The sequence below is a fragment of the Marmota flaviventris genome, chromosome 5, assembly GCF_047511675.1.
Source record: "Marmota flaviventris isolate mMarFla1 chromosome 5, mMarFla1.hap1, whole genome shotgun sequence".
Classification (NCBI taxonomy): Eukaryota; Metazoa; Chordata; class Mammalia; order Rodentia; family Sciuridae; genus Marmota; species Marmota flaviventris.
In genome coordinates this window covers 45,889,568-45,898,825 of record NC_092502.1, presented here as the reverse complement: position 1 = coordinate 45,898,825, position 9,258 = coordinate 45,889,568, and positions in this window count along the sequence as shown.

Below are 9,258 nucleotides of genomic sequence, written 5' to 3'. Positions count from 1 at the left end.
TTTTTGGTGGTGACATTTTTATTCTTTTCTAAGCTGATTAGATATTATAGTGACAAATTGGGAGGAGGGCTTACAGTAGAAATTCTTAAGAAATGCTGTCTTACCAATGCCTCTATCCCAGTACTTACACTTTTATATAAGATTTTCCTCTCTTCTATGCATTAAAGGCAATAGGCACAGAAACCAAGGCCTAAGTGTCAGTGGAGCATTGAGCACAGCACTCTCACAGCGTAACAAATCCAATAATTGTTTATGGAATGAATAATAGAATTCAAATAATTAGTTCCCAAGAATTTTTTTTCTCCTACTCTGTCACATTGCATATAATATTTTAGTCACTATTACCAAATTAATGTGTTCAAAAGGAAGATCAACTCTGTGTAAATTGACAATCTTTTCTAAAATAGGAAACATACAACCTGACTTTGGCAATCAAACCATACAGAAGAGATGGCTAAAATTGTGTTGTGTTCTCTGTAGTATCTTGTGTAAAATCTGGTATTTGAACCACAAATATGAAAAACACTCATAGAAAACAGAGAGCAAGAAAAACACATGAAGAAGCAAGCCATCCTAGGTAATAATACTAAATACATATATTAAAATATGTGCTCATTTATTTTTTAGCCATCCATTTAATTAGATAAAACCAAATTTTAAAAACTTGATTTTCAATAAAATATTTTGTTTGGTTACCTGTTTATTTAGATGGGTAATTAAGGGTTGCAGAAGAATGTCTCATATATATCTGCATGAAACAGATTACCAAATGAGTTTTGATGTACTAACTAAGGTTTAAGCTAGGCTGCTATAATAAAGAGACCCCCTCAGTGGTTCATGTAAGACAGGATTTTATTTAACAGACCAAAGGTAAGTGGAGGATCCACATGGGCAGGCAGCTCTCTTCCATAGTGTCATCCCTCCAAGGGATGGTCTTTGTCTGCATACTTAGCCTGGTCACTAATACCACATCTGCAATGGGCCCTGTTACAGGACTCCCAATTGTTGAGAAGCTCAGGCAGCCAAGGAGGCCCCCTCTTTACTGGTTCTTTCAATCATGCTGGAAAGATTTCAGATCACAGTAGCAGGCATGAGTTTATTAGAAGAGACAAGAAAAGGGAACACTCTTAAGGGAGAGTATGGGTCTGCTTAAAGAGGAAAAGGATGACATGCCCTTTCTGTCCTCTGGTTTTATTGGGGGGATCCCAGGGAAGTTTCCTGAAAATCCCACCCAGATCCACCTTTTGACTTTTATCAACCGACAGCAGATGACATCAGACTTTCCCTACTACACATAACAATGCTAGGTCACTTTGGCCCATGCTGACCAGCTCTAATTGGAAACTGTTCTTACAGATTTTATGATTGGGGAAATTATCCTTGTTTTCTAGGTTCTGGGATCTGGTCTGTGTAAGGGTCATAAAACTTTTATGCCCCTTTAGAGTAACTTATTCTTCTTATGGACATTTGGGACCTTCTTTTTTCCTGCAGATAACAGATTTTTTACTAGGAATATAACATATCCTATTAATTTAAGCCAAGCAGAACTAAAGGTAAGCTGCTTTTTTATTTTTAAAATGGCTCTAGAGGCTGAGGCAGGCAGGAGGATTGCGAGTTCAAAGCTAGCCTTAGCAACTTAGTGAGGCCCTAAGCAACTCAGAGAGACCCTGTCTCCAAATAAAATATAAAAAGGGCTAGGGCCAGGCACAGTGGTGCACACCTGTAATCCCAGAAGCTTAGGAGGCTGAGGCAGGCAGGAGGATAGCAAGTTCAAAGCCAGCCTCAGCAACAGCAAGGTGCTAAGCAAATCATGAGACCCTGTTTCTAAATAAAACACTAAAAAGGACTGGGTATGTGGCTCAGTGGTTAAGTGTCCCTGAATTCACTCCTCAGTACCAAAAAAAGTATATGGGGGTTAGTACAGTGGGCCCAGTTTATAGAATTGTTCCGTTAACCTCATGTTCCCACTGCACACAGATGTGTATACTCTATATTTGTCTGTTGTTTAAGCAATTCATTTTATTGTACTTTGTATAGCAACCCCAGCACCTAACACAGATGAGGCAGACTGGGAGTCTCAAGAATGGAGCCAAGGTGGCAGAAGAGGACAATTAGAAACTTAGAGCAATGCCTATGTACACCCCCCCCCCAAAAAAAATGCATTTTCAGTAGTTTACCAGTTGTTTTAGCTGTACCACTACATACAAGGTGGCTGGCAAGTCTGGAAGATGAAAGACGTTCATATCCTCTCACTTTCAGAGAAGCACAAAGAGAAAGAGAATATATATCTTCCAGAGAATTAAAGGATCAACTGCTTATTTTAATAAGGCATTGGATGAGAAGATTTCTATTTGGGATTCTTGTAGTAGAAACTCTAACACCGTTTTATATCATGCAATTTTTTAGCTGGCCTAGAAATGGAGGTCTAAGACTATGTCTGATCACCCCAATTTATAATTTAGTTTTGAGACAATATTGAGTCACTAGAAAGAAAAGCTTTGTTTTAGTCTTTTTAAAAATTTTTTTTTAGTTGTAGAGGGACACAATACCTTTGTTTCATTTATTTATTTTTTTTAATGTGGTGCTAAGGATAGAACCCAGTGCCTCACATGTGTCAGGTAAGCACTCCACAACTGAGCTATGACCCCAGCCCCTGTTTTAGTCAGTTTTTTCATCACTAGGACCAAAAGACCTGAGAAGAACAATATAGAGGAGGGAAAGATTATTTGGGGCTCACAGTTTCAGAGGTCTCAGTCCAAGATGTGGTAGAACATCATGGTGGAAGAATGTGGTAGAGGAAAGCAGCTCAGGATGTGACAATTAGGAAGCAGAGAGCATTTCTGCTCACTAGAGACAAAATATATACCCCAAAGTCACACTCCCAGTGACTGACCTTCTCCAGCCACACCCTACCTGCCTACTGTTAATCTCTATCAATAGATTAATGCACTGATTAAGTTTAGGCTCTCATAATTCAATCATTTCATCTCTGAAAGTTCTTGCATCTTCTCACACATAAGTTTTTAGGGGATACCTCATACCTACACCATAACAACCTTACATAAAGCAGTGGAAACTTAGCTACAATATACTTCATATAAGTTGTCATTATTATTATCATTATTCTTTAAGTACCAGCCCAGACAACTGAACTTAAATGAAAGATGCCTATCAGTTCAGCAGTTCTGCTGTCAGATGAATGGCCATGAAATACTGTGGCTGACAGTTTGCATCTCCTTTTGCTCCTCCACTTCCACCCTGCCCAGTGTGTAAGTTGCTTAAAACTTTGGGATGTGAGCATCTCTCTTAGGCATAAGCTGACTCTTCCTAAAAGAATCAGGAAACTCCCCTGTGCTTTTATTCATATGCTGCCAATGTTGCTCTGACTTTTTATTTTTTAAGTTCTAATCTTTTGACACTTGAATTCTTTTCCATTTACTTTCTACAGAAAAGTCCTTCGTGGTTGTGAAATGTCAGGATGATCAGCATGTTGCATTAACTCCCTGCAAGCCTATTGAGATTTCTAGTTTGTCTAGGGAATGTGGATATGGACCAGCCCATAAATGTTAGCTGTGTACTGACCCTTTCTAGCAAAATCCAAGGGGAATTCTCTGCATGCTGAGGAAAGAATGTCTGACTGAAAGGAAGAGGGAGGGAAAGGGCAAGCCTGAAACATAAGCAGCAATAGGTCTTCCCAGAAGTGGCAGAATTTGCCAAGGGACAGATCAGGACACAAGGACTGCCAGGAACATGATGCACTTTTCAGTCCTGTTAGGAGGAGAGCAGCGTCTCAGCGCTGTTGCTTCTGATGAAACATGCATGAACTGAGAGGCCAGGGACAAGTTCCGAACTTTTAGATGATTAAGCTGGGGAATCCTAAGGAACACAGAAGCGTGGCCATACAATTCCAGGAAGAAGTTCCACGTGTGTCTGGGCCTAATCTGAGATTGCATGAAGCCAACTGGCAAAATGTGTTGCTTCCCCTGGCCAGATCATAGCATCTTTAGAAAACTAAATTCACCTTGACTTTTCTCCTCCTTTCATAAGTCGTTTTTGTTATTGAGTTTTGCTTTTCTTCTAGTCAGATTATCTTTCCAACTACTCCAAATTTTGAACTTGGACACACACGCCAAGTGAAGAATGCTGCCACTGCAGGTTCTATGATTGGAAGCCGCGGTTTGGGGATGCAGGGAAGAGAATCAGGAATAAATTTTGAACACTGTACCATTAAAAAACAGATTTTTGTGTTTTATATACATTTGAACTTCATTTCTATGGAACTCCTATTGGATCTGCATGGATCCTTTCACTACCATAAATGTGTCAGGGCTACCACTGATGTGCTTTAAGTAACACTTTGATCACTCTACTCCAACTATCAGACCTTTACAAATAATTGCCCTCACTTCCACACTGCTTCTTTGCTTCTATAAATTAAGGATTAAATTGTGTTTCCTTTTCATTTTATTCCTTGTTCTGGAGTTGGCCTATTTGACTTTACAAATTATCCAAGAAATTAGACAGTCTATGATTGTCTACAGGTAAACACCTTCTAGCAGGGTGGGGCCTTCAAAACTGTGCTGAATGATACTTAGATGACTTTTTCATATTCTTTCCCCTTGCTGGTAAAATCTCAATATATTCCTTTCAAAAAGACAAACAGTAGGGTTTTATTCAATCCCCAAATGTATGATTAAAGCTAGAAGACAATTATCTGGCTAATTAAAGTATCAAGGCTACTGCATAATAAAAAGTTTAAAAATGAAGCCAATTGAATAGGTAAAGGACTTAGAAAAATATGAATATTTTCTTCCATCTGGTTTATTCATTTGGGTGCTTTGTTTTCTTGAAAATTTGTTTATATAAACCCTTGACTTGCTTTAGCTGGATATTTGTGGGCTTGCCTACTGGTACATGAGTAAAGCAGAGATTGGAGGAAGATGAAGGCACCAGGAAGAGTGGGAGTGAGGCTCCGACAAGAGCTTTTGCTGCTTATTGCTGAACTCTGATGATTTCTGAGAACTGCTATGCATGTTTGCAGAAAGTGTCAACTTACAGGATGAATTGTTTTCTGCAAGGTCATACATTACTTTCCAGAAGAGCTGTGGTTCATTTCTGCAATTCCTGAGGTGCCTAGCACAGAGCCTCATATACAGAAGTTGTTTCAGGAATGTGTATTTGCTAAATTTAGATGAATTCCAAAAAGTTGGTATGCATTCAAGTTTTATAAGTTGAATCATAATTTTAAAACATATGGGGAGCATATTTCAAGGAACACTGCCTTAAATTATTTTGTGAAATAAATATATTATGAAAATGTTTTTTATGATTTTTAAATTTTAAGATAGTTTTAGACTTACAGAAAAGTTAAAAAGATGCCCAATACCCAGTTTCCCTTATTGTTAATATATTGGTCTAAACTAATGAACCACTATTGATGAGTTATTATTAACCAAAGTTTATACTTTACTTGAATTCCTTTAGTTTTTAATCTGATTTTTTTCTTCTGATCCAGAATCCCATCCAGGACATCATATCACATTAAACCATCATGTCTCTTTAGGCTCCTCTGGCTGTACCAGAAGTTTTGAACGGCCTTGGCAGTTTTGAGGAATACAGCTCAGGGTGATTTGTAGATGGGCCTCAATTTAATTTGCCTGATGTATTTCTCACGATGAAATTAGGGTTTGGGGTTCTTGGACAACAGAGCAGAGAGAAAAAGTATCATTCTTATCACATTGTATCAAGGGCACATACTACCAACATGACTTATCAGTGATGCTGTTATCTTGATCACTATTATGTTTTAGATATGAGGTATCCTCCAAAAGCTCATATGTGAGACAATGCAAGAATGTTCAGAGGTGAAATGATGATGAGAGGTATGATCTATTGATATGGATTAACTGGGCAGTATCTGTAGGCAGGTAAGGTGTGGCTGGAGGAGGTAGATCACTGGGCTATGGAGGGGGGGGTGCCTTTGGAATTTGTATTTTGTTCCTGGTGAGCAGAGCTTTCTCTTTCTACTTCCATGTCCTGAGCACTTTCCTTTGCCACACCCTTCTGTTGTGATGTTCCTCCTCACCCCTATCCCAGAGCAATGACGTTGCCTATGAACTGAGGCCTCTGAAATCATTAGCCAAAATAAACTTTTCCTCTTTTAGTTGTTCTTGTCAGATCTTTTGGTCACAGTGAGACAAAAGCTGACACAAACAACCACACAGTTAATTCAGTGTTTCAGGTTTCTCCACTCTTTTAGGTCCATTTCCATATATACTCTTTGGATGAAAGTCACTGTGTGCAGCCTGTACTTGAAAGGTAGGGAATTATGTTTTATCTACTTGGAGTGGAAACATCTACATACATTTGGAATTCTTTTGTACATATTCCCCTGTTCTTATTTATGAATTGATTTACTCAATCATTTATTTGCATCAGTATGGACTCCAGGATATTATTTTGTACTTTGGTTTATGATGCAATCCTATGTTATTTATTTTGTTACTAAAATTGTTTTAGTTTCTGCCACTGGGAGATCCTTCAGTTGGCTCTTAAGCAGTACTTCCTGTCACTACAAGTTGCTCCAGGCCCATCTTGCATATCCCTGCCCCAGACCTAGAATTTCCCATTTCTCCAAGAAGACCTGTTCCGCTTTATTGGTTATTGATATTTAGAATCCAAGATTTGAGTGGGTGTCCTCATTGCCTTTGGGTATGGTACTTCTTTCCTTTTCCTTCCTTTAGACCATTTCAGCCAATGGAGTAAAGAAATATATGTGATAAGAGGATGTGAGGGGAAAGGGGAAAAAAAAACAAGGGAGAGAAATGAATTACAGTAGATGGGGTAGAGAGAGAAGATGGGAAGGGAGGGGGGGATAGTAGAGGATAGGAAAGGCAGCAGAATACAACAGTTACTAGTATGGCAATATGTAAAAACGTGGATGTGTAACCGATGTGATTCTGCAATCTGTATACGGGGTAAAAATGGGAGTTCATAACCCACTTGAATCAAATGTATGAAATATGGTATGTCAAGAGCTTTGTAATGTTTTGAACAACCAATAAAAAATATTGGTTATCTAAAAAAAAGAAATATATGTGTGTGTATTGGTATATATGCACATATTTACAAATATTTCTACATTTATCCAGCTGTACTCTATTAAGATAAACATGAAATCACAAACCTTCCAATTTGAATCCATTATCACCTATTTTATAGAAATTGCAACTGTGGAGAAGAATACAGCCAACTAGATTTTCCCTCTACTACACAAGTGACTTTTCCAACCATGTTGCTTATTTTGGAAATTGAGTGACTTCCTCGGGTCATATATTGAGTTGCCCCCAGTGCCTTATGGAGGTTTTCATTCATCTTTCTCTTTTTTTCTTTCCTCCTTCCTTCCCTTCCTCCCTTCCTTTCTTTTTCTTGTGAAGTATACTCACATGCTATTGTCTATACTTTTTGTCTTCTCTTTTTAAAGAAATTATCCCATGTGACATTTCTTTGAAACTATACATAACTCTGAGTTCTTTGATTAATTTCTGCTTGTCTTTCAGTGCATTTTCCTTTCTTCCTCTCCCACCCACTTTTGTAGTAATATCTATGGACTTATGTAACATGTTATTTCTTAATAGTCATTACTTACTGTCAAATGGGGTCGAAAAAATGGGTGAAGAGGAGTGGAGTGAACAAAGCCCTTGGCTTTGTTTCAGATTAATGATGTCAGTGATCACATATCTTTTATTTCCTTTGTTCTGGAAGTTTATCTAGTTTGCTGGCATTCAAGAGGCAATATGGCAGCCAAGGCTTTCAGTCAAAGGCTTTCTGTACTGGTATCTAAAGTAGAGGGGCTCTGAACACATGTGGTGTTCCCAGAGTAAGAGGCCTGAAATGCATGGGGGTGACACATGGACAGAGTCCTTCTTCAGCCCCATTTCCGTGCTGTTCTGTGGTTAGGGAACTGTCTCTAGAGACATCCCCTACTTCTCTTCTGGGTCATCTACATTCTTAGGTTGACCACACTAAGATTTTTTTTCTTTAGATAGACTTTTCCACAATGTAAAATTTCCTTTCAGGGAAATGTTTCCAATTAAAGATCTTAGAACATAGGTTCAACTTTCACTTTTCTCCTTCACTTCGATTTCACAATACTGTCAAGTATGTTTCAGAGTTTGTGGCTTGAACTTGCAAACATTTCTTTATTTTATTGAAGATGGAATGGTCATTTGGTTATATTTTGGGTGGGGTCTTTTTCTTACTGTTCCATTATTGTTAGATTTTTCAATGAGTTTTGAGAACATTGGAGTAAAAAAATGCTTTCTTCAATTATGCTTAACTGGAACACTTGATGATTTCTTAAGTGTTTCTTTCCCTAACCATTTTCCAAATTGGCAGAACCAGATAATTCAAACTCTGATTAAATGTGCATTTATCAAATACTCAACACAAGACATTGTCAATGCACTTAAAAAGCTTCCAGGGAACAACATCAGACCTTCTTAGCCTGGTTTTCAAGTTCTGGTTTACTTTTCAAATATTACACCACCATTCCCTCTCTTGCAGCTTCACACTCCTGAAGGCCAAATCTTTTCTCTCTTTAATAGAACAGTTCATTTCTGCACCTGTTCTCTTGCTCATCTGCCAGATGATCTAATATATGAGCAGCCATAAAATAGATGATTTTGCTTCTTAATTATTTTATAAATTTCACTTCACAGAAGTGGGTTAAACAAAGCGGGGGAAAAGCTATTGTAAAACAATTTACCAACAAATTGTTTCACTGGAAATTTCGATTCCTGGGTTGGAAACTCTGATGATTACCAGCGATCAGTAGGACAGCATCCTCCTTACTCTGAACATGGAAATTGAATTCTTGAATTTTTTTTTTTTAATTTCCAGGCTGTTAGTCTATAGGACACCTTCATGGATAGGTGACATTCTTTATTAATTAGAAATCTTCTATTATGGATACTTTCATCTTCATAGAAGCAGCCCACAGAATATGATAATTCAACTCACTTTTATTTGGTAATGCCAATTTTGATTGAGCAATGAATACTTTCTATGTAAGTCATAAGTTTATTGAATAAAAAAGAAATGTATTAATAGTAGGCACTTGAATTATCATGGCAAAAACTCTGAAGTTTCATATGAAGAACTTCATTCTGCTTTATTTAGTGCTAATGAAAAGTAATGATGGGATCTATTAAGCAGGCAAGCTTCAGGAAAACATTTTAAGGGTTGCAGAATAATTTA